Below are 27596 nucleotides of genomic sequence, written 5' to 3'. Positions count from 1 at the left end.
CTTGTTTATTCATTTATTCATTCATTCATTCATTGGGTAATTTATTTATTCATTCATTTGCTAATTTCTGGTCATTTATTTGGTCATTTGTTCATTCGGTCATTCATTCATTGATTCAGTCATTCATTCATTCACTGATTCTCACTGCTTTTCTTACGGCATCACACAGTCCCTCCTATCCGACTTAAGCCCCTCCTCTTCTCTCTGTCTCTCTCTCCCTCACTCACTTTCTCTTTCTCTGTCCGTTTATCTTCCTCTTACACTCTCTCTCTCCCCTTCATCTCACCTCCAACTAGTCAGTGTTCTGTCTCTCTGTCCTGCTCTGTCTCTCTCTTTTTCCCTCTCTGTCTGTCTCCCTCTCTCTCTCTTTTTGGTGTGCTCAAGCTCCAGTTTGGTTTGCTATCTGTCTGTGCGTTGCCGGTCTCGTTCCTCTGCAGACCTGAACCTCCAGCTGAACCCGGGACTCCAGCTCACTCTACAGCAGGTAAGACTCCGGCATGCTACACTACCACACAGGAAAGTTATGGAATGACTAAAAATGATAAAACAAGGAACTGTTTGATGGGCTGGAGTCAGAAAGGAGAACAAGTACCACAGACAGCTTTAAAGGAAGTGATACAGAAAGTACAATGATAAGAAATGGGTAAATTATCAAGTATGAGGAAGATTAAATTGGTTAGAGGATGCAGAAAGAGAGGGAGAGGTGGTCATCTCCTATCAAAGTCAGAGTGGCTGCAACATCATCTTCATGTAATATCCCATTCACAAACCACAGCTGAGCTCTGTCAGCCCTCCGCACTGAGTGTGTGTGTGTGATGGAGGGAAAGAGAGAGCTTGTACAGCATTACTGAAAATGTAATAGATCACATCTACAGAAAATGGGACTGTAAAATGAGAAAAGACTGGCAGAGAGATTTAGGAAGACACATACAGATGAACTTGATGAATCGTTCATTAAAAAGCGATTTAAACCTCAACACAATGATGAAGGCAATGTGGCAGAACATTTTATCTATCTATCTATCTATTGTTCTGTCATTCTGACTCTTTTTCTGTCTAATTTTATCTATCCATCTCTGTCTTTCTGTCATTTTGTCTGTCTGTTGTTCTGCCCATTTTATCTATCCATCTGTCTTTCTCTCAGTCTGTCTGTCTATCTCTGATGTTGGAGTGTTGTTTCTATTCAGTGTGTTTCTCTTAATGCGTATATATTGATTTCATTCATAAACTCTATAAAGCCTATTCTACTATATATATATATATATATATATATATATATATATATACCGAGATAAATGATAATGTGCCAAATAATATTTCTGGAATAATTATATTGTCTGCATTAATTTATTTACTTCAGTCACTTTTCTAATTGTGCATCTCTTTAATCTCTTTTTCTACCCTCTCATACTAAGTTAACATTTGCATGCACAAGACTTTCCATTGACATCTATTGTTTTATATTGAGCTAACTTCAATAAATCTAAACCTTTTTACGCCTTTTCTTATAGTCCAGATGTTGCAGTCGCACAATCTGGAGGTTGAAGTAGCACAGAAAGAGAGGGAGAGATTCACAAGAGTGCCAGAGGATGAGGAGAAGAGCTTGGCTGCATTAGTGCTGCTCCAGTCCTGGTGCAGTAACGTGTCTTTGGGTTCAAATACTCTCTGATGCTTGCTGTCAGGGTGTGTGGGGACTGCTGGAATGGTGTTAGCGTGTGAGCTGAAAGGATAGCATAGCAAAAAGATTACATCCATTCTGCAGTGATGGCACAAAGTGTGTGTGTGTGTGTGTGTGTGTGTGTGAAAGAGAGAGAGAGAAAGATGCATTACTCCTGCAGGCTGCCTGCTCTGGTTAATGAACCAAATCAGTCACACACGCACAGTCTCTTGCACATTTTTGGCCATTTAACTCTTTTGACCAGATTAACCATCCACCTGAGGTTTTCTTGAAGTGGTCTTTTTTTTTCCCCCTGTAGTTTTCTGGTGTGGTTTACTGTTTTCCTGATTTAAAGGTGAAGTGTGTAATTTCTACACCAATAGCGGCACCAAATGTAATAATTCTGTCCCAAAGGAGCGGTCTACCTGCGAGTCCACACTTTGATGACATAATGCCACATAGACTGACAAAGAATAATCTGTTCTGGAGCCCACAAAGTCCTTCTGAAACCTGAAATGACAGATAATGGCGCTTTTCCACTGCATGGCATGGCTCAGTACGGCTCATTTTTTGAGGCTTTTCCAAAAACGGCTCGGTATGGCTCGCTTAAATAGTACCACCTTGGTTGAGGTTCCAAGCATGCTGTACCGATACTAAAATGTGATGAGTAAACACTGCAGATCACTGATTGGTCAGAGAGAATAGTAGCATCCACAGAGACAGGCAGAGACTCTACCAGCGTCATTAGATTTGTGGCACAAGACACCAAACCCGCTAGATTTAAATAGTCAGCAACAGCCACCGCAGTATTTGATAGCACATCTATAATCAGTCTATAATCCCACCCACTGCAGTGGAAAAGCAAAGTGAGCTGAGCCGTGCAGTGCCAAGCTGAGCCGAGTCGCACCACGCAGTGGAAAAGCGCCTTAAGACGCCCTACATCTTTGTGGACATACTGCAGCCATTGTAAGACTGCTGGTACACACCGGTTGACAGAACCAATGATTGTGTTGAAACAAGTTTTGAGACACTCCCCTTGTCTGCCATTGGTCTGCCAAACTGATAGTCCTGCCCTAAAGATAAACCATTGGTTAAGCGATGTTGAAAGAACCAGTGCACTTTTGCACTTTCTGGTGGAATAAATGTGTAAATTACTTGCTTATACACTGAAAAATAAAATGGTCTAGAAACAATTTTCCCTCTGAAATTGGCAGCTCCAGCGTTTTTGATCAAATTCACAAAACTTTAATGGCTGCCAGAATATTTTGTTGTATTAATATATGTATGTTGCATTTTTGTCAAAACCTTCATCCGGATCTGGGGCCATATTCACAAAACATTTTATCTTACCACTAAGAATTCTCCTAAATAGTAGTAAAAGTTCTTAAGTATGGGTTTTCTCTTAAAACCTATTCACAAAGCTGCTGAGACCAGCTTTTACGAAGGAATGGGGAGAAATCTTAAGCTAAGAGAAAGGGCGGGGTTGACCTTGTTGCTTTGGATGATGTCAACTTATTAACTACTGTATGACCACAGTGATTGGCTGATAAGGGAGGGGACTCTGTCAGTGATTTAATCATAGAACATGTTGCCATATTCAAATAAAGATTTTAAAATGTAGGCAAAGTGTCACTAATTAAACAAGTATATGTTCAGCTAATTGTCAGCCTCCTACATGTCTTCAGCCTCTTACATGTCTGTATCTCAAGATATTGCAGAATTCAAGCAACAAATGATGTTTTATAAACAAAGTTTGGGAGGAGCACATTCAAATTATCTATTTAATCAGCTCGAGAGGAGGCATATATACACAGCCGACTCACCTAGTTACCTTAACCGTTTTCTGCATCCCTTCGCCACCCTGACTCCTCACTCTTGGCCTTGTTTCTATTCCCAGGATACGGGGGAGTACTCTAGGTTTGGGCTAAATTCCGAACGCTGAGCCTCCCCTCTGACAGCACACCAAACATGCTTATTTTAATCTTGTACTCTATTTGGTCACCTGTAAGTGTGAACTCGTGAAAACAACTGCCACAGGTACAGGACATCATTTTCTTTTTTACTTATTTATGGTCAAAGATTTATTTTTGGTGTTTGGTGTGCCTTTTTATTATGATGGGACAGTTAGTAGACAGGAAGCGAAGTAGAAGAGAGAAAGGGGGGACGGGATCGGAAAAAGTCCACGAGCCGGAACCTGAACTCAGGTCACGTGAGCTGCCCACAAGGCTATCGGCGCTGACAATAGGATATTATTTTTAAATTGACCGCAATGTTTTATTCTCCATCATTCATTGCATATTGCCTGTACATAAATGAACCTTCATGTTATCTCATCGCAGATTAAAATCTATAAATCAAAATATTAATTGCATTTATGATAAAAAGGCTTAGCATCCAAGGCTCTATCAACTATTGCCTCAATGGTGTTCAGTGTCTTTAGGCGGATTGCTGAGGCAGATTGCCAGCAACAATCATTTTAGGATAGTTTGTGATTTGGTCTTAGTGACTAAAGACCGGGATACACTGCACGATTTTTGGCTGTCCCTGAAAGATTGCCATCGTGAAACAATCGTGGTGATTTCAGTGATCGTGGCTCTTAATCGGTGGTCCTATGCCGTACAGTGAGACAGTTTTCCCGGTCTTGCGACCAAAGATAGCCTACGATCATTTTCTGACTGTGTCAGAAATTAAGCATGATCATCGCACAGTGTGTTTGCTGCTACTATCTACGTCTACTCACCAGCCAATAAAAATGCGACATGAAATCAATGCGACACGTCGCTAAAATTTAAAACTGCTTACCTCAAGCTCTTTTCCCTTCTTCTTTCGCCGCTTCCTTTTTTCCCTAGCGCACATAAAAACTACAACTGCCAAAGTGTGATTCAGCATGGTGTTTTGTTTACCACTAGCGCATGCTGATGTTTTATTCTTCTGTAGAAACTTGCATCGTAGCCTACGAGTCAACAGGTGTCATTATCGTACAGTCTACATGCATGTCCAAGTTTAATAGATCCATGTCGCACAGTGTGATAAAGTAATGATCTTATAGGATTGCTAAAATTGTGCAATGTATCCCGGGCTTTAGGAGTCCTCCTGACTACTACTAACTTTTCAGAGACTTAGGAGCTAGTTTTAGCGCTAAAATGATTTGTGAAATAATCTTAGAGCAAAAATTTGGGAGTCCTAAATTTAGGACTGACACGCCCATTATTTTTAAGAGTTTCTCCTAAATCGGCAAGTTAGGAGCTACTTTTAGCCTAAGATGTTTTGTGAATATGACTTTGTCAAGTGGAAGAGGAAAGTTTATTTGGACAAACCCTCAACCTCTCGATTTTGACAGAGAAAGCGAGTCTATTTAATATGTACACTTCAGGCAGATCTATAGACCACGATGCAACACGTAAATAATAAATCAGCTCCATTGCAAATTCCAAGTGATCAAGGGCTCAGGGCGTTCCATTTGAACACATTGCAAGGGTTCCTCCAGTAGTGGGCACTCGTTCAACGTAATGTACATTCGAGCGAACGAGACGGAGGGGAGTTAGCAAGGGAAGGGCATAAAAATTTGACTTAAATGCAGCCCTGATTTACGAAGATCTTCGCTTGCTTTTGGATCCGGAGATGTTGTACTATTTCAGAAGATCTGAAACAGCATTCCCTACCATATAACAGTGAAAACATGGATTGCTGGAAAAACTCAGGGCAAGATTTAAGAAGAATATTTAACATTTGCCAATATAGGAGGTTAAAAGAAAAAATTACACACTTTCTGCTTATTCTTTTGTTTATGTGATGTTTGTCTGACCCACTGTGTCTTTTTTGTAGTTATGGGCAATTAACTGTGTTTGTGTTTGTTCATACAGTTTTGGATGAACAGATAGACATCATTGAATTTGTGTGCGTGTGTGTGCAATTGCGTGTGAATGTGAGAGCGGTCGAGATTGGACAGCTGACACTAATTGAGTATTGGCAGACAGAGAATGCAATGTTGGTGTGTGTGGGACGATGTGTGTATGTTTGAATTTCTTTCCTACGTGGGCAGCTTTTAGATGAAACTCAACAGCCACCTATCTCTTGCGATCTGTTTCTGTCTATCTTTCTCTCTCTCTTTCACACACACACATCACTCAGTGAGGCTTTCTGGAGATTAATTAATTAATGCGCAGTACTGTTGTGACAGTCTTGAAATGATAGATTAATTGATTCAAGACTTTGTGAGGTCTGCGTTATTTCAGCCCCACATTAGTGGCTTGACGTAAAGCGATCAAAGCAATTACGGCCGATGTCTCATCAGAACTACGTATGCATACTAATTAAAGCTGAAGTGAATTGTGATGTAGAGGATATGGTGAAGGTATGCCGTTGTTTACACCCATTCAAGGGATAGTTCACCCAAAAATTAAAATTATTTCATGATTTATTCACTCTCAAGCCAACCTAGGTGTATATGACTATCTTCTTTCAGACGAACACAATCAGAGATATATTTAAAAAATATCCTTAGTCCTCCAAGGTTTATAATGGTTGTGAATGGGGGGCCATGTTTTAAAACAAACAAACAAAAAAATGCGTCCATCCATAATCAAAGTAATCCATTCGTCTCCAGTGGGTTAATAAAGGCCTTTTGAGGCAAAGGGATGTGTTTTTGTAAGAAAAATATCCATATTTACAACAATTCAAATAACTAGCTTCCGGCAGACGATCGTACGCATTCTGCGCAAGTCGACTTGGGCGGAAGAGCAACCTTTGACCCGACGCAATGAGGCAACAACGAACACAGAGGTGCAGAGGAGAGAGCAATACTAAACACTGGTCACGAATTATAAGTCTAAAACGAGAAATTTTAAAGAGAAATGTCTGAGGATTTCGATAAGAGAAGAGGAGCCCTATTTGTTTGAACTGCGAGAGGTGTCTAAGCTTACGATACTCCTACATCCTGCGTCATACATCGCGTTAGAGGATTACGCATTTGGCTTAAGTCGACTTGCGTAGTATGCGTACGGTTGTCCCCTGGAAGCTAGTTATCTGAATTAAAGTTTTAAATATGGATATTTTTCTTACAAAAACACAACCCTTCGCTTCAAAGACCTTTATTAACCCCCCTGGAGCCGTATGGATTACTTTGATTATGGATGGATGCTTTTTTTTTTTTTTTTATAAATGTGGCCGCCCATTCACAACCATTATAAACCTTGGAGGACTAAGGATATTTTTTAAATATATCTCCAGTTGTGTTTGTCTGAAAAAAGATAGTCATATACACCTAGGATAGCTTGAGGGTCAGTAAATCATGGGATAATGGAAACATGTCATTCCAAACCTTTTTCTCCATAGAACAAAAAAAGGTGATTTTTGGACAATTTTGGCCAGATTTTCTTGCATATAGTGACAGAAGTACCATCATAAAAGTTGTCCATATGACACTATATTTCCAGTCTTCAAAAGGCGAAAATGATCAGTGATAATTCTGCAAGTTTTACTATAATAAAACCATGGTTAATTTTTTTGTATTTCATCTAGAGTGACAGTAAAGAGTTTTACTTTGTTAAAAAAATATTCTATTTTATATAAATGCTCTTTTTTAGAAATAAAAAGGAATTCATGTACTTTAAATGTTCATTTTTGTGTTTCATGGAAGAAAGGTCAAATAACTCCATTAATATTAGTCACTGCATGTATGCATCTGTATATATGAACCATATTTTCAGCCACATGTATTGAACGGCTGCACCTAAAGAAGACCGTCACAGCTTTCTGCTTCCAGTCACAATCACAAAGCAGGAGACTGGTCTTGAGTCATAACTCAATATTTGAGCTGTCAAAGCCCCTAGATTTTCCACAAATTCAGGTTTAAATTCCCTTTAACCATTTACGCCTGATCACACGCTCATTCAAGGTCAAACGGTCTGATAACTGCCTCCACTCTTAGTGCTACAGCGGACCACTGCAGTCAGGCCCGATTCTTGGCAGTTGTAGAAGGGTAGGCTGGCAGATATCCTGGTTGGGGGGTAATACACTGGATGGATGGATGGATGGATGAATCTCTCTTTGTTCTTTTTCTCTGGCTCACAGTTATGCCGATTATTCTGCAATGAACATTTTATAATTTATTTTATTTATAGCACTCCTCTCCATGATATGACGGTTATCTTGTTTTCACTTTAAATAAAATGCAACCATTTTCACTTTTCTACTGTTCAGTAACAATTCAGAAAGAAAACACGACAGACGCTATGTTTATATACTAACGGACGCAAAGCATAAAAGGACCGTTCACACCAAGAACAATAACTATAACGACAACTATATTCGCGTCCACACCGACGAACGATAATGGTCTTTTTTTTTCTAAGCTCACGCTGCGGTTTTAAAGTATGTACAACATTTTGCTGTTCTTGTTGCATTTACACGGCTTTAACCAGCAGATGTCCTCAGCATGCTATGTTTCGAGTGAATAGCTAGTGCACTAACAGTGAATTTAGCTGACGAAGTCAATAGTGCACATATTAAAAACAATACCTAGTCTTTCACTGCAACATCAAAGGAAGCAAGACAACGTTGTTGAAACTAGCGCTGGATACCTGAGGTAATTTTATGTTACAATGTTTGCTAGCCTGGCATAATGATCTCATCGTTAATACTTCTCACCAATTATTCCGAGGGTATGACCGATTGTTTTCCATATATTCATTTTCTTTGAAGTATCCTGCGCGAGCCCTTAAATTAGAACGGATTCTAATTGGCTGTCAGTTTTTTATTGTTCAACAGCCGAGAAAAAAAAATCGTCCTGAAAGTGATCTCAAAAAGGGTTGCCAGACTTTCACAACAAAACCCGCCCAATTGACCCTTCGCAAAGACCCGCCCCCCTTAGTAACTTCAGCGCTTCAGCTCAAACGGCTCGTGAACCGATCATCTCTTCCTACTAGTTAATTTATAGCATCAAATAAACATAAATGAACATGAGAAGGAATGTTGTTTCAAACACGGAAAGACGTCAGTACACACCATTTTGCAAGTTCAAGTCCACCGAGGTTAATCTTCTAACTCCTGACTGCTTTGTCGGACAAAATAGTGGATTCGGCGTTATGATTGGTTAGATCGCTTGTCAATCAAACTCCCGGCGAAGGGTCAGTTGCTACTCAAAACTAGCCCAATAGGCCCATTTCACAGACTGTAATGAAGCGTTTTAACGGTCATCAATATCATAAATCCTGCAAAGTTTTTTATATTTTCATTTTTTAAAAAACGTACATTTATAACACTATACTTAGTATTATATTACCTTTGCATCAAATTACAAAAACCTAGTTAACGCTGCTGTGAGGGTGTTTCTAATACAGCATATGAGTGACAGTAAAAATGACATCTTTCTCTCTTCTGACTGCCATTATCAGTCGCTCTCTATTTTTTTTCCTCTTTTTGAAAGTTGTGAAAACACTACTGTGGAGATTTTCTTTTGCTATTTGAGCAAATGGAAACACAAAAAAATATATTTAATGTATTCTCTCATTCACTGCTATAGAATTTTACCCAACTATGACGACTTCCGCTTCTGAGAAACCCGGAAATGTGAAAAGGGTCTATCACGTTTCAGCGGGGGTCCCCATAAAAATTGCGTTCTGAGGGGTAAATTACATGGTTTTGGCAGGGTTCCTCTGGTATAATTTGCTTTCCAGGGGCTAAATATCGTGTTATTTGGGGAGCTTAGAAATAAAGCTTTACTTTAGTAAAGCTAATAGGCTCAGTAGCTTCTGCGGCACAAACACAAGCATGTAGTCTGCTATTGTTGTTGTTGTTGCTGTTTCGTGACGTAGCGGTGTCTGACTTGAGTCGAGGCATGGGGTGATGACATCATCATTTTACAAAATATACGGATTGGCTGTACACACGAAAACGCAAGGGTGTTGTTTTCAGATTTATCTACTCTGGGACCTGGTTTAAGAAAAAAATAGAGGTTTCAGGCTCCCAAATGCCGGATCCGTCTAGACTAAACGGCGATGCGATACAAAATTTTTACGTACATATAAACTCGTCTACGTGTGGATGGGCTCTTATATTTAGAGCATTTTTTTTTTTTATCGTTATCGTTCTTTGTGTGAACGGGCCTTGACTGATTGAAAGATAAAAAGCCCATTCTTATTTCAGTGTTGTTATTTAAGTCATTGTTGTTATTTAAGCAGACAGTTTGCCTTGTACATTCAGTTTAATAGCATCAACAGCAAACCAAAGGTGGCAAGGTTTCAAATGAAATATGCATTTTATACTGTTACATATGTTCTTCTTGCTCCGTCCATACAATAAATGTACATTCTTGAATGAGAGAGGTTTTCAAATGCTCAGGTAATTGCAATGGTATGACCCGTTTTAGTGGCAGCCAAATCACAATTTAAAATTAGTCAGAGAGTTATACTTCTGATCACATTTCTTCTGGTGGATGTGGTGGATTTGTCGCTATTATCAAGAAACAAATCCCACTATCTTGTTTGTGTCCTTGTAAGTGACATTGTGTGGGTGTCAGGAGTGTTTGAAATGAATATGTGTGTGTTTGATGCCAAGCCTTTCGTATGCATGTGTTTGTGTGTTTATCTCATTTGGATTTTATCCATAATGCAAAACACCTGCTAATTATCCACTCAGAATTGCGCCGCATGCTAATGGACAGACACACATTATCACACACACACAGTATCTGGCATTTTCTGAACCGATAAACATGAGAGGTTTTCTTTTAATGAGTAGTTTTATTTGGTGTGGCAGTGCGTGAATGTTCTCTGTAGGAGTTCTGCGTTCAACAAGAACACATAGAGAGAAGACTGACTCACCTGCAATAATTTATACATCTGTGCCAATGTCTGAACTTATGCTGTGTCTTTTACCCTTATACCTGTACATTTGTACAGGTACAATCTTACACAAATCTCTCATATGCCCTCAGAAGACTCACTTATATTATACTTCTATGGTGTTTTTGTTTTCTGAAATCTCTTATTATTGCAGACTTTGGTATCTTGTCAAAGCTGAGCCGAATGTGTGTGACTGATCTATTCTAAGCCCTTTGTACCGTTTTAAGGTGAGTGTTTTTTACCTTGGCTTGTGGTTCGCCAGGGGAAAAGTCTAACTTTAGATTGACGCTAAGGTCACTGTGTCACACCAGGAGTTACACCTTCAATTAACCAATCCCTGACCTCCTAAATGAGGTCAGCACTGTGGCGGAGGTCCACTGGGAGAGCAGTCTAAAACTGACTCACTCAGTCTTATCCTGTTACTCTCACTGTTCTTTCTTTAGCTTTCTGGATGATATTAAATACACGCTGTAATATGCCCTAAATTTCCACATGTAGCTTTAAAAGCAGCTAAGCTGTATATAAATGTATATATTTAATCCTGTGATGGCAAAGCTGAATTTTCAGCGTCATCATTTCTTATTATTATCAATGTTAAAAACAGTTGAGCTGCAAACGGTGATACATTTTCCAGGATTCTTTGATGAACAGAAAGTTCAAACAGAACAGCATTTATTTGAAATAGAAATATTTTACTGTCTTTTACTGTCTTTTGAATTTAATATGTCCTTGCTGAATATATGCAGCACATATGCATGCTCATTCTCGTTCTGTCTTTTTTGCAGAGGTCAATTGTTCATTCAGTCAGCAGAAAAGGAGAGGTAGAGTGCGTTCCTTTGCTTTTCACTGAATAGCGGTTTTCTGTTACAGTATCTTTGCTTTGTCATCTCAGAAATCCGCCTGATCTCAAGAGACACTCACACCTAAAGGGCAAAATAATAGAAGTCGATATGAACTCGCAACTTCAATCTGACGGCCAGTAGGATTTCATGTCTTTGCCCTGTGGGGAGTAGAAAGTCCTTTTGTCTGATAGAGTTCCCGAGGTTAAGGATACTGCCTCAGAGTCTGTACTAACTGTGATTCGGTCCCCCGCTGAATCAAGATTAGTTTTGATTTGTCCTCCGAGATATAATTAGCCTTATTATCCTGTAGTCTGACCCTTTCCACTCTCAGTGAACCAATGGCAATGATTCACATACACCAAGGGACAAATGAATTTGGTTCTTTTCTAGCCTAATCAAATCCATGTTTAAAAGGATAGTTCACCCAAAAATCTAAATCCTGCCATCATTTACTCCCCCTCACGTTCTTCCAAATCTGTGTGACTTTCTTTTTTCTGTGTAACACGAAAGAAGATATTTTTGGGTGAACTGTTCCTTTAAGAATCTGTTGGGTAATTAATATTTATGACCGCTAATCTGAATATTTGGAGCACATGTTTAAGAATAATCTGATATTAATCACAATATGGCTATATTCTATCACATACAAGCAAATAATGACTTCAGTGCTCTTAGCGCCACATTTAGAAACCAAGAACCAATCAGAATCATCATCATTTGGGCCAGACCAATCAAACCAACCAATCCTAAGGGTGCACCGCAGTTCTGAAGGTCATTTTGCCCCCTGCAAAACAGACAAGGCACAAACATGTACTTTAACACTGGTACTGCTTGAAGCCAGTGAATTCTGGTATAGCCCAGGAGATAGTAATGGTCACGGCGCGGAATGAAGTGACTTAATTAGGCCGAGCAGTGCTTTAATATCCACAGGGCTCTGGACAATTACAGTAAGAGGCCATTATTACAGTATTACTCTCTCTCTCTTTTTGTGTGTGTGTGTAGCTGCATATATAGCTTAATACTTTCATTTATGTCCTGTACGACCATGAGATGTAAGACCTTTCTCTCTCTTTCATTTTGCTGTTCTCTATGAAGCACTTAGCGCACTGTTTTTGCCTCGGGCTCAGGCTGGTCACTAGAGTGTAAAGTAACTGTATGAGCGTGTGTGTTTGTGTAGATTAATGTCGCAATATCTGAACTGCTTTAAGAAGCAGAGTGCTCTACTGCCCTTGATACTGATACAGGACCTCTCTGTCTGTCTCTCCATGTCCGTCTTAGCTGTAGACATGCCGGAGACAATGAATCTGTCATGGTTAAATACATGCACACTGTGTATATGCACAGGTGTTTATCTTCTAATGACTAGACCAACACTTTGCAGGACACTCTCGGAGTGCCTGCCATTTATAAAATACTATGATTGATTACATATTGTTTATTGAAAGTATCGTAAAAGTGTACTTCTGAGCTATATTTGAAGTCCTCTAAAGTCATATGATAGATTTATTTGATGTGTTCTTGAGAGAAGTAGCAATGTTTGTTTCATTCTTTAGGGTCAAATCTTTTTGATTTACAAAACCTGTCAGAGTGATTCATTCACAAATCGTTTCTCAATTTCAACTCACTGACTCGATCTAGTCACAGCAATGTCTGGTTTGTGAATTATTCATTCTTTGAGTCTGAGTCTTTTCAGTGAACCACTTGATTCACAAAACCTGTCTGAATGATTTGTTTGCAAATAGGACTGATTCGGTTCTCAACTCAGTGATCCAGTCACAGTCCATTTTGTGAAGAAGAAAAAGCATTCTTTTGAGTCACATCTTTCTATGATCCGGTTGATTCAGAAAACCTGTCTGAATGATTTGTTCACAAATCCGACAGCAGCGGTTCTCAATTTCAACTCACTGACTCAACAATCTAGTTACAGTTACGTCCGATTTGTGAATGAATCATTATTTTGTTTAGAATCAGGTTCACAAAACCTGTCTGAATGATTTGTTCACAATATTGAATCAATTCTCAATTTCAACTCTCAATAGGTAGCGGCTCACTGAAGGGGAAGATTATCAGTGAATAACAAAAATAATTTTGCTGTGTTCATCACACAATGCTGTCATATGACTTCAGAGGACTTGGAACATCAAGCACAAGTTGAATGGTTGACTTTTATGATGCATTTGCATGGTTTTTGAAGCTTGACTTATTTAACTTAAGTCCATATTTATTATATTTGCATGGAAAATAGAACACTTTAGAATTTCACCTTTTGCACAGCAAAATCCCCAGAGTTAAATCAACTCTGCTCAGAGAACATATGGTCCCTCTCTACAAATATGATATTATATTATATTAATATTAAAATAACACTGAAGCAGAGTTAAAGTTAATGAGATAATATACTTTTTGTGGAGTTGTTTATTCAGATCTTGAGAGATTTAATGTCTTTTATCTTCAGTTGATTTCATCTAAGGCTGTGGCTGGAAGTCATTTGTAGTTATTGTGTTTCTCTTCAGTGATTCTGCTTGTTAACAGCAGGTGTTCATTACTAATGCTCAATCATAACTTAATTAATCACTTAATTATCTCATTAACTTTAACTCTGCTTCAGTGTTACTTTAACACTATATAGAGAGGGACCATATGTAATCTGAGCAGAGCTGATTTAACTCTGTGTTCAGGTTTGGAATGACATTTTTTTTCAGAAATTTTTTAGATGAACCATCCCATTTCTCTCAAAATCAGTACTGAAACGTCTGCAGATTTCATCTCAGGCTAATAATTACCTGTCTTTTTAACTAATTTTAACATGTTGACTTCATTACTGCTGAATTGTTCTGTGTTCATGTTGATGTGTGTGTCTTACACTGAAGATTTGCTGACTGCAGAGGGACTCTTCAACTAATTCTATTTTCAAGGATTCTTAAACAGCAACAACAATACCCTCTAGCACGCTGCACACACACACCCACACTTACACTCTTACACACACATTGCACCAGGCATGAGGAGAATACTAATTTCATGTTGGTCCTCTTTTTTCACGCTATAAGCTGTGGACATGACAAGAATGGAAATAAAGGGGAAAAGAGAGAGCGAGCAAGCTGCCTGCTGGGTTGCGGAGAAACAAGGTGTTAGAGGAAGAATAGAGGACTGGAGAAAAGGATTGAATGAATGTGAATGGAGGTGAAAAGTGTGTGAATGAAAAAATTAATAGCAGTGCAGTTTAAGATCGCACTAAAAGGGTGAATTAGCATTGGAAATTAGTTTGAAGTTAATCAGATGTCTCAATGAATGATTTGTTGTACAAACAAGTCACATCTGGTTCAAAAGTGGGATGGTTGAATGATAGCTTTCCCTTTAAACCAGTTCAGTCCTGTTGTGGTGTAGATGGGTCCAGTTCTGAATCAGTTTGTTCGGTTCATTGTGGTGAAGTGACACAACTTCACCATGAGGACTAAAACGGCTGTGAGATGAAGTTCACAAATTGGTGTGGCAGTAAAGGAAAAATTCACCCAAAAATGAAAATGTTGTCATTTATTCACTCTCATGTTGTTCCAAACCTGTGTGACTTTCTTCTGTTGAACACAAATAATCTTTCTGATCTCTGTTTTTGTTTGTATAGTGAAAGTCAGTGGGGTTTATTATTGTTTGAACCTCAACGTTCTTCCATTTAAATTAGGAAAAAACAACTAAATGATCCTATTACCATACAAAATTATGTTTTTTTATTATTATTTTTTTTATTTCATAAGTTTACTTTTGACCCTGGTTCTAACAGTCATTGGTTGTTGGCAGCAATTATGAGCTGCAGTCAAAGCCAATACTTCAATCATGCTTTTAACAATGAGAGTTATGCGTGTACATTTATTGATCTCAAGTGCTGAAAGAAACACAAATCCCCCTCTTAATGACCAGAAAGCATTGGTAAATTCTTCTGCGGCCAAGATATGTTCTTAATTGCCAATTATTTACTGTTATTGCTGTAATTAAAAGGGCTGAGTGTATTTGTCAGCACAGATAACTAAATAACCTCAGAAGTCGCTCCTGTTCTCAATAAAATACCAAAGTGTCAAAGTCAATAGATAAAAGTGGACACATAAGCCCATTATGTAAAAATGTAAATGAACCTGATGTTTCAAAAAGCACTATTCTCTGTAGAGCCAAAACTCTGAAGAATCCCATAATAACTTTGGCAGCAAACCCAGAATCAGTTTTGCAAGGAACTGACATTTGTCACAAACTGTCAGCCAACAACCAGAGCCTGTTTTCAAGAGTCACTTCAATCAAATCATCATTAAACATCTGCACGGGAGTCATGCTGTAAATTGAAGATCATTTTCTCCACCATTTAATCACGCTGCATCTTTGGACTGATATTACAGCTGTACAAAAGTGATTAGCTCACATTCAGATGGCCACAGCAGCTGGTACAAACATATTAACGGCAAATTTATGTTTGCATGTTCCTCTTGACTTCCTTGTAGTTTGTAATTAAATTTGTTAATTTTGTTGTTTATTGCTTTCTTTCTATTATGAATGTGATTATGAGTAGCATATGTCGTAACCATTGCAAAAATGTACATTTCTGCATTATTCCTACAGTTCTTGTTACCACTGTAAAAGTATTTATATAATTATATTATATTATGTAAATAAAAATGTTATAATTAATGATTTAAATATATTTATAATAAAATCTAATGTAGTATCTCTTTCAAACTTAAAGGGTTAGTTCAACCCCCAAAAAAGTCATCATTTACTCACCCTCATGTCATTCCAAACCCATAAGACTTTCGTTCATCTTCAAAACAAAAATGAAGATATTTTAAATGAAATCTGAAAGACTTCTGTCCCTCCATTGACAGTCTATGCAACTACCAGTTTGTCGCTTCAAAAAGTTCATAAAGAGATCGTAAAACTAATCCATAGGAATTGAGTGTTTTAGTCCAAATTTTCTGAAGAGGCACGATTGCTTTATATGATGAACAAATTTAATTTAGGCTTTTATTCACATATAAACATTCATCAACTCACACATCAGTTGTGGTAAACAGAAGCTCAAGCATGTTTGCTTGACGTGCGAGAACCAATGAGGTTCATTCTCTTGTGTTTTGCAGCACGTTTGAGCTTCCGCAAGAACCAATGAGGTTTGTTCTTGCGCGTCAAGCAAGTACGGTTGAGCTTCTGTTTATGTTTACTGATCAATGTTTATATGTGAATAGAAGCCTAAATTAAATCTGTTCATCATATAAAGCGAGTCTCTTCGGAAAATTTGGACTAAACCACTCAATTCATATGGATTATTTTTACGATCTCTTTATGATCTTTTTGAAGCGACAAAGTGGTAGTTGTGTGGACTGTCAATGGAGGGACAGAAATCTCTCAGATTTCATTAAAAAATATCTTCATTTGTGTTTTGAAGATGAACGAAAGTCTTAGGGTTTGGAACGACAGGAGGGTGAGTAAATGATGACAAGTTTTTCATTTTTGGGTGAACAATCCCTTTATTTATTAGTAATATTAACTGTAGTTGTACTGCTATAGATTTCTCTTTTATAGCTCAGGAGATTCATTTAAGTATCAAATTGTCTCATCTGTGTCTCCTAAGAATTTTTGGGAAAAAAATATAAGACAAATGTTGACCAATTAATGTGGATATGGTAACTCCGATCATATAGCCTTGGAAGAATTTGATGAGAAATGTTTGAGTTTATATTGAGATCTCTGACTTTTAATTACAAACTTCCTATAGGAGACTGTGTTGAGATTTCTAATAAAACTCTAGAGAAGACTTTTTTTCAGTAAAAATTCTGAGAAGCAAGAAACTTAAGCTGAAATTTCAATTTGATCTCCATTTAATCTCACTGATGTCTTTGAGAAATAAATGAGAAAGAGTTTTTTTCCCTGTGGGTTCTGTGTTTGGGTCATTGATGAATAAGGTTTTTAAAAGTGTAAAAAAACATAATGGACATATAATTAATTTCAAAGTTTTATTAAGTGTTAACAATGAGATTATGTAGTTTTTATAATCAATTAACACTGCTTTTGTCATTTTTTACAAGTTGGACAAAATTTTTCACCAAAAAAGTCATTTGGTTTAACCAAAATTTCGGTTTTACCGAATTACACTTTTGGTTATACCGAATGACGATATTTTCAAACAATGCTAACAGGCTGATATCTAGCAAACGGACAATCAAACATTTATTTAATATTTACTAAATAAATTTATTTAGTATTATTTACAAATATTTAGTACAAGTTTTTAAAATATTACAACATTTTCCATGTTTTATAACGGTTGTACCGAATGACCTGATGTTTCGGGACATGCATATGAGCAACTGAAAACATGAATTTTTCAAATAGTTAAGAGAGAGTTAGCTACTTTGCTTTACGACCATGTGGTCCTTTGTAGGTGTCTGAAAGATGTCACATCCTGTCACATAATACTGACCACATGACTTGATCCAAAATGGTCCCTTTATATTGGTTACTCCGAATGACATCAATGAAATTCATTTTTCCGGACATTCCTTCTCATAACAAAGCAACGACTTCTACACATAATTTTAATACCAATTTGCACTATGCTGATATATATGATTATATAAAATCATGCCAGTATAAAAAAATATATATACATTTATTACATTTTAAGATACTTTAATCACAAATGAAATGGCTGTATTGGCCTTTGAACGGTTAAACCGAATGACCGTTAGACACTTCAACATCTTTATATGTAGCAAAATATAATTAAAAACCTTTTGGATTAAATAAAATTGATCTAGTTGTACTACCTTACATACTTTGGATGTCTTTGTTTATTATTATTAATAATAATGATAATTATTAATTGGACAAAAAAAAGACCCGTCACATCACTGACCCATATATAGCTCATTTCATAAACTGCTGTACATTGCTAGATGTGACAGAGAAGGAACACATCTCAGAGAACTGAGGCCAGTGACAGTACACTAAAACACTAAAATCTCTCAGCATGCACTCTGGCAGCGAGCCACAACCTGTCCCTGGTGTCTGATCTCAGATCAGTTTATTCTGCCCTGCTGCTTGCCTTCACAACAAGCAGACTAGAGAACTTTTAGTCCTTTTTCTCTCCTCTCCTCCATTCTTCCAGACCTCACTGCCATTCTTCATTAATCTTTCCATTTTTTTCTTTTGCTTTTTCATCGGCTCTTGCTCTTTTCTTCACTTCTCCTCTGCTGTTTTCAAGACTGCCTATATTCATTACTTCAGCTGCCTCTGTTTTTCTCTGCAGCTAATGGAAAAGTGTTTGTGATTGTGATTGTCAGTGTGAGCTGAAGTGACTGAACACAGTGTTGTTGGTGTTTTAGTACGTGTATTTGAGGCCTTGAATGAAGATTTTATCAGAAGGATAAAGGGTTCTTTAAGACGAATACGCCTCTTTATGTCTGTTTTGATGCTGAAATCTCTATCTGTCCTTACCTGCGTCTCTCTCTCTCTCTCACTTTCAATGTCTGTATCTGTAATTCACTTTGCAACTTCACTCTTAAAGGGTTAGTTCACCCCAAAATGAAATTTCTGTCATTAATTACTCACCCTCATGCCGTTTCACACCTGTAAGACCTTCATTCATCTTCAGAACACAAATTAATATATTTTTGATGAAATCTGATGGCTCAGAGAGGCCTCCATTGACAGCAAGATAATTAACACTTTCAAACGCCCAGAAAGCTACTAAAGACATATTTAAAACAGTTCATGTGACTACAGTGGTTCAACCTAAATGTTATGAAGCGACGAGAATACTTTTTGTGCGCCAATAAAACAAAATAACGACTTTATTCAACAATATCTAGTGATGGGCGATTTCAAAACACTGCTTCATGAAGCTTCAAAGCTTTACGAATCTTTTGTTTCGAATCAGTGGTTTGGAGCGTGTATCAAACTGCCTAAGTCACGCCCCCCAGTGGTGAACCATTGAAATTTCGAAACACTTATAACGTAACAAAGCCTCGTTTACTTAAATCATGTAACTTTGGCAAATTGATACACGCTGTTTTAAATATGTCTTTAGTAGCTTTCTGGGCATCTGAAAGTGTTAATTGTTTTGCTGTCTATAGAGGCCTCATTGAGCCATCGGATTTTATCAAAATATCTTAATTTGTGTTCTGAAGATGAACGAAGGTCTTACGGGTGGAGAACGACATAAGGGTGAGTTATTAATGACAGATTTTTAATTTTTGGGTGAACTAACCCTTTAATCCACTAAAATCACTAAGACAACAGTTGGTTAAAAAGAATTGCAATTATTTTTTGCAGATACCATATTCAGTGTTGGAGATTTTTGTATTTACCGGTATTGGTCATTATTGGATATGTAGTTGCGTACGATTCTTCTGTTTTTACATTTAGATTTTCTTTATCATCATCTAACATTCACGTAAAGTTAATCTTTAAAACCACTACTAATTTAATAACACTTAAATTTAAACTTCAGCAAATCCTAAAAATAAATATAAATTTTTCGTGCTGTAGGCCTAATTATAATGTTGTGATGCTTAAATTCGCTTGTAGCATATAAAAATTATTGATTTTAGCTTTTAGTGTATCTTTTTTTAATTTATTTAGACAAACATTTGGCCATTCATCAGTTATCGACTAACATAAAAATAATTAGCAGTTTATGAATAATATTTGATATTGGTGTATCCCTAATTCAGACATTTTTAAATGTGTCTTAAGTGTCCAAATATTTTTTAACTCTCTGTATGTGTGCTGCAAGGCGTTGCTCCTCAACTTGAAGTGTTTTTGACCCACATAATGCCACCTATAACATCACCAAAGGTCAAATTATTGATCTTTCATCTCAAACACATATGCACACACACACACACATAAGATGATGGTCAGGTTACAAACGCGTTTTTGAAGAGCGATCTTCAATGCACCAGGTCTAGTTCTAGTTTTGAACTTCTGAATCCAGCAACTCAAAGGTCAGTGTCACAGAAGAGTGCCTGTGTGAGTGGAAGTCTGACACTTTAAAGCTCTCCAGGTTACGAGGTCAGGGATATTTTTATATTAATGCTAAAATTATTAGTAGAATATCATTTTTGATTTGTCCTTCACCCTCAGATTGTATAAATGAACAAGAGAGGAATTTTGTTGTGTTTTGGGCTGCAGAAAAGTTTACATTTTATAATAAAGCTGTAAAGTTGTCAAAATCGTTGTCTTAATCACCCATTTGAGATTGGACAATGGTGGAGGAAATGTTTTTGTTGTTGTTGTTGTGAAAAGGAGTACTTAATGTGAAGCATGAATAGATAGGCAAGCATAAATGGACAGATGAAAGCTTAAATGGAGTGTGTGTGGATGGCAGACGGGATGGGTTTGGATGTGTGAGCTAGTTGGAGGACCATATTGCCCTGAGGCAGTGATGCATTGTGGGAATCCTGCAGCATGCAATGAGACTCATGCAAGACTGAGCATGTGAAGGAGGAAACTGGTAAAGCTATCACTCCTGTTGGTGCTTCGGGCTTGTGTATCTACACACACACACACACACTCTTTCATTTACCAAAAGCTATTTCCTCTTTGTCTTTGGATTCTTTAAGGGTGTGTTCACACTTGGCATGTTTGGTTTGATCTAAACGAACCCTGGTGCAATTGCTCTGTTAGTGCGGTTCATTTGAACATGTGTGAACGCTGCCATCCAAACCCTGGTGCGGTTCGAATGATATATGAACGCAACAAGGACCAAAGACATGTAAACAAACCAAAAACAGGGAGATGAGAACCTAAAATGGACAGAATGCTCACTTATATCGGTTTTTCTTGTCATAGTCGTGATGTTGGTCATCACTGTTCGGTACAGGCGTCAGAATCGCGTCTCCTCGCAGCAGATCGTTTGTGTGTGTGACAGAGGGATTCCTGCCGCTGTTTTGACTAATTTAAACATTTTATAAGCTTTTCAGGAATATGCACCATATGCAGGCTACACATCATAAATGCCGACCAATCAGATTGTGAACATCTCCCTGTGCCTTTAGGTTCGGTATCTTTTGGTTTGGTGATTAAAAATGCCAATCTGAAAGCTAAACAGACCAGGACTAAAAGTTTTTTTGTTTTTTTTGGTCCGGACCAAACGAACCAAGCGAACCGAACTACAAGTATGAACACACTCTAAGACTTGAAGTCTTTTGCCTGTATCACAAGGTTTAGCTGGTTAGCCCAGTCCAATTAGCCCCTGCTGGTAGATGTCATAACTGCACCATCTAAATGCAAAAAGTGGCTATTTAAAAGTTGTTGTTTTTGTTATTTTTTCACAAAGAACATACATCATAAATATATTTTTAAAGCTTTTAAAAGTGTGAAATGGACTAATATTTGAATCGAACGTCAAACAAAACAAAACGACACGGATCAAAAGTAGTGAAATAGATGCCATGTTTTGAAACCATCTCAGAGAAATTACGTTGTGAAGAAAGCTGCTGACCGAATAAACCACATATATAGTCTACCAGAGTACATCAACTACTTTATGTTGCGTTAATAAACTATAATAATCTGACATTAATTGCAATCTTCAATCGATTAATTAGCAGAAGCTTTTACAGTAACAGTTATTACAGTAAAGTATTACAGTATAGCTATTAGAGTAATAGTATTACTCCACCTGTGTGTGACGGATTTAACAACAGTCGTATTGTTGATCCACCATGATTCAAATGATTGAGGTGTGACCGTGTTACTACAGTTTCGGGAAACAGTCTAGTTAATTTGTTAAATTTCTCAAACAGCGCATCATACTGGGATGCGTTTCCCAAAAGTCACAAGTTCTATTGAACTCTATTGGTAATGATGGAACTTGTGACCATAGTTGGCTTTGGGAAACACACCCAGGACGGTTCTATTCCTATGGTTACAGAATGATGAGTCACATGGCATTTATGGCTCAGATGATTGGCTCAAAATGTTCTGTGGTCACTAGCCAAGAAACTGCCATAGAGATAAATGTAAATCTTAAAGGAGATGTTTATCCAGGTATCATAAAACTCTTTGGTACAAACACACTTTATAGCCTAAAGCTATTTCATTTTTCTTATCTTCCTTTTCTTTAAGACCAGAAAAGCTTTTTTCCTAAACTCAAATTATTTACTTTTGTTGGATGTGCTCCCATTCCATGGATCTCCTGCTCAGTGATGTTTCATTATGTGCATGAATTATAGCCATTTTATTGTTTCCTTATTTTGCCGTCCCGAGAAACCCACATGCCTTGTTCCACGGCACCTCTTCTCCTCCTCCCTCCATCCATAATTGATGAGAGAATATTCGTCTGTTTTTCAAACATGTGCTCTGCAGTAGCAGCAATATGGAAAAATTACTCCCTGATTCAACTCAGCAGTGGTTTATCTTGCTATCCTAAATGTTTGAAGTTATTGTGAATTTAAATGATTTTTATAATAATAATAATAATAATAATATATATATATATATATATATATATATATTTAAAAAAAAATGCATGACCCATTTAAACATTTAGGATAGCAAGATGATGGCAGCTGACTTTACAACTGGTGATTGTAATGTAGGGTCCCATAGAACTTATATTATCATTATTATTATTATTATTCTTATTATTATATGTACGTATTTTTAAATTATTGGAACAATTTACTATAAATAATAATTGTAATATTGTAAATATTTACTAATCAACTAAATATTAAAAAATGGCCATGTGTTAATATATTTTAGTTAAAAAATAATGAAAAATCTTTATTAAAAGGATTTATGAAAAGTGCCAAAGAACTCTGTAAAAACAATGCATTTTCAACAAGGTCCTTGAATCGTTTTTCCTATGAATGTTTTGCATAGACCTTTTCTTTTTCTGTATTTTATTTTTTGGAACTCATTCACCATAGGAACATGGAAACATGAGCTTTTCAGTGTTTAGTGTGGACATCTCAGCTGTGTTTTGCCTAATTTTTTAAGCTTCTAATGTCAGCAATCCAACAATTTCCATCTGAGTCTTTTTTTTGTCTCATTAGAAGTCTACTGTCTAATTACAGTATTACAGCTTACTGTATATACCACATCAAACTCTTAAAAAAAAAGAAAGAAGAAAAATTAATTTCTGATGTAACCCCTAAAATTACTTCAGTTAGCACAAATATAACAATCTCACATGTGTATCCACAGCAAAAAAGCATAACACCAGATGGTCCATTTATTTTCTCACACACACATGATAACAGCCACTCAGTTTACCAGCAACCGAATGAGTTTTGGGTTTGCTTGTCTTGGTTTAGCAGACGACTTTCCAGACCTCTTGGAGTCCTGTAAGAGATCCACAATCTGTCTGACAAGGACAGAACGCCTTGTGCACATGGTCATACCTGAAACAAGCTGTGCTTTCTGTTCCTGAATGGATAAACCAAAGCAGTTCGGAACACAGTGGCACGGATCAATGAACTTGTCTTTTATGTTAATGCAACGTCAGTGCAACACTCAATACAGGAGTTATAGTACAGGGGCCCTAAAAAGTAATTGGAAACACACACAAAAATTGTCCACCCAAAAATGAAAAATGTCATCATAATTCATGCCCCCACGTAGTTCCAAACCTGTAGCTTTTTTCGGCAGAACACAAAAGAAAATTTTTTTTTTTTTAGATTTTAGATTTTTTTGTCCATGCAATGTTGTTTTGGACCCTATGTTTAGTCTTTCCAAAATATCTTCTTTTATGTTGAATGAATAATGATGACAGCGTTTTCATTTTTGGGTGAACTATCCCTTTCACTTTTAATTTTGCACAGTAGATCTTTTTTTTTTATCATTTGAAGATAAAAAAAAAAAAAAGATAGAATTCTTTTTTTGAAATGTTGTGTTTGTGCAGTCTTTATTTAAAATAATGACATTTATGCATTTTAAAGCCCACATGAAATCAAAATGGGAGTCTTGTGGCTTTTAGTCCATGCCTATTATCTTTGAAGCTATCTAAATGATAGCGTGTTCAAAAAAGTTGACAAAATTCACTTTTAGCAGATATGCATTTAGAAGTTTTACAGTCTATCACTTCTGGGAAAATGGACCAAAAATTTTGATGACTCATCCTGCAATTTCCCTTCCAAACTTCCCAGTTTAATAGGAAAAACTGTGCCTATTTGCCGTTTTAAAAGGACTTTTCACTCTACAATAACCTAATATCACATTAAACCCTAATTAAAGGCCTGTTTTAACCCTGGTTTAAGCAACATTTCATGCTTGTAATTTTGAAATAGGGTTAGCAAATCTCCATGTCTGATGAAAAGATAAAATTTTAAAATGCTGTATGTTTCTAGGCAATAGAATTTCACACTTGGTTAACAATTCCAAGTATGAAAAGGCGAAAAGTGTACTTTCTGAGGCCATGTATTATAGGGGAAAAAGGAAAGGGAGTAGAAAGAGTCAAAAAATACTTTTTGACTTTCTCCATTATTGATCCAATAAAACCAATGATAGAGACAGAGTGAGACAGAGGACAAGCACTGAAGAGTTTAAAAATCAAATGCCTCCTTCCCCCGAGTCTAGTGCGGTTTGGATAATTATACATCATTAACAGCAGAGAAATGCACTGAAGGGTGTTAACCAGTCTTAACCGCAGGACTACAGACACACACACACACATACACAGAGTTCTCTGTGGGTTCTGTGCCTCATAGCCCATGTAATTGACGGTAATGACGATCTGACATTCCCGGCTCGTGAGATCTCTCACCTTGAGCAGAATTGGACTCCCAACCGCAATGCGGTTTCTCCACAACAGCACGAGTTTATGACCCGGCGCACAACTGAGGTTTAAAAGTGAATTTTGTTTAAACACCATGGAAGAGAGTCAGACTTTGAGACCAAATCTAGATTAGATTAAGTCCAATCCTATTCCTATAGAGGATTCATAGTTTGGCGATTTCAGCTGAAAACACTGGTGCAGTGAAAGGAGAGTATTTAAAAACCTCTTTGTAGTGAGAAAATGTATGACTACAATCTTGTAAATGTATGACTTGAAAGAAATAGTTTCTATGCTTTAATTTAATTGCAAACCCATGTTGTTTTGTGTATCTTCTGTGGAATAGAAAAATAGTTACTTTTGTGAATGTTCATGCTGCTCTTTTTCTGTAGAATAAAAATGAAAGGAGTTTTGGGCTGTCAAAAAAAAATCACAATTAAATCATCATAAAAGTGGTTCATATGATTTGTATCCTAAATTCCAAGTCTTCTGGAGACATATGATAGTTCTATGACTAAAATTTTAGTCTTTACTTCAAGTTCATGTACATTCAAATATGGCAAATATGCATCATGCCAGGTTTGATGTCATTGATCATCATGAAATCGATTGTGAAAAGGATTTTTGCACTTTTATTTAGAGAGTTTCTCAACCTTTTTGACCCTCATAGTCCAACACAATATTCAGGCCCTCCAAGATAATGCAAGATGTCTTGGTATTTCTGCTGTTTTCCAACTTCTTTTATTAACAGAAACTGGAAGTGTTGATGTATAGTAATTAACCACAAATCATTTTGTGATTCCAGAAATTTCAAGAACTGTATACGGAGCCCCACACATGACATGCAGGAAAAAAATATGTATATTGTGGCCATTAATTAGCAAATCGTTCCAACAACTTAATAATTTCAGCACATTTTATTAATTTGTTCCCTCATTTTATAATATCATGATATATTAATTAGTTCCCTTGGTTTACTAAATCATGGCCACATTGTAATAATTAGTTTCCCTTGTTTTAGTTAAATCAAAACTAGAGAATGAATTAGTACAAGGTGGTCATGATTTAGTAATTTGAGGGAATTAATTATTTAGTCGTTGGAATGAATTCTTAATTCGTGGACACGATTTAACTAAAACGAAGGAACAAATTAATAAAATGTGCTGACATATTAGTAAGTCCTAGGAACGATTTGTCAATTCATGGCCACAATTTAAAAAGAAAGACAAGAAATATCTTGATTGTATAATATTTAGCTTTTCAGTTAAGTTAGAATATTTTAATATATTAATATACATTTTATTAATAATAATTTAAGTCCTCCTGCAGCCCCCTGGTGGAGGACCACTGATATAGAGGAGACTAAAGGCCCCACTTAAAAAACAAACGATTTTTGCTGCTTGTTTAATTTACTTAATTAAAATGAGCTACTGCAACACAATTCTTTAACATTTTGTCTTACTTTCATTTTGTAAAATGGAAGTTGAATTAATCAATTAGGACTTCATTAATTATTTTTGTTGCTGAAAGTCAGCAGTAAGTTTCTAGTTTCTGGATTGGGAGAGAAAACGTTGAAATTAAGTCTCGTTGTATGTGTTTTTGAGGAACATCATTATGTTGCAGTTTTTTTGGTTACCATTGTGTTGAAGAGTGGAGCTTAAGCTTAGCTTGAGGTCCGATACATGAAAACTATGATGCAAATACGGTGCTGTACATTACATACAGTTAAAAAAGTTGCATTTAGCATGCTAATGTGTGCTTTTGCTAGCTAGCAGTTACTACGCCACAGCTCTGCTCACACTGTGGGAGGGAAGGGGAACTATTTGGGATTCAGTGCACATACAGGCAATGATGGATTGTACTGATGAACCTGATTCACTCTGTCGACTTCACTTTACCTCTTTGTCCTCTTCTTTGCCAGTGAGAGAAGCAAAAGGTGACTAAACCCAACAGCTTTATGAATTCAGACTGCCTAAGGTCTCGGCAAACACTGACGTTTCTCTAGACGATCATTCCATCATCTTTCTCAGACTGCTTGATGGCCTTTTCTGATGGATATCAGCTGATGTGTCTGATGTGAAGAGAAATGAGTTTTGGATGGTCTCTCTTTTTCTGTCATGAATTTTGTTTCCACTCTCTGAATGCAGACTTTTAAATCAATCTGTTTTTGGCTTTCTTCCATCAGTTCTTCTCTGAGGAGCAAATGATTAACTAAACCATTAGAGGTTTTCAATATTTCATAATAACTGTTTGTGATAGAGTTTGCTTGTGTGTTTTATCCTCTTGGGACCCAGTCATTTATTTTTATTCACTGTAGTGCACATTTGTTTTTAGTAAATTTCTCTGTAAGCATATAAGCATCTTAAAGAGGTAATTCTGGACTTTCAGAGATACAACTTTTGTATCTGACCATGACAACTTTCTCTCTTTAAAAAATTCTGACATCATGATACGTGTGTGTGTGTGTGTGTGTGTGTGTGTGTGTGTGTGTCTAT

At 36.9% G+C, this 27596-nt stretch overlaps 1 protein-coding gene across 2 annotated transcripts in view; it reads left to right on the top strand.

The window, feature by feature from the left end:
- The first annotated feature begins 224 nt into the window (after nucleotides 1-224).
- The window catches only part of pvalb6 (parvalbumin 6), a 43349-nt gene continuing 15977 nt past the window's right edge, over nucleotides 225-27596 (top strand). Inside the window, exon 1 of one of the 2 annotated variants that reach the window (XM_051886474.1) lies at nucleotides 225-484. The gene's annotated coding sequence lies outside the window, so the exon portion shown is untranslated. Of the gene's footprint in view, nucleotides 485-12217; nucleotides 12290-27596 lie in introns of those variants that run through there. The other variant, XM_051886475.1, reaches the window with a different exon arrangement.

The sequence above is a fragment of the Ctenopharyngodon idella genome, chromosome 3, assembly GCF_019924925.1.
Source record: "Ctenopharyngodon idella isolate HZGC_01 chromosome 3, HZGC01, whole genome shotgun sequence".
NCBI lineage: Eukaryota > Metazoa > Chordata > Actinopteri > Cypriniformes > Xenocyprididae > Ctenopharyngodon > Ctenopharyngodon idella.
Note: the sequence above shows the minus strand (reverse complement) of the source record. Positions and strands in the feature narration are given on the sequence as shown.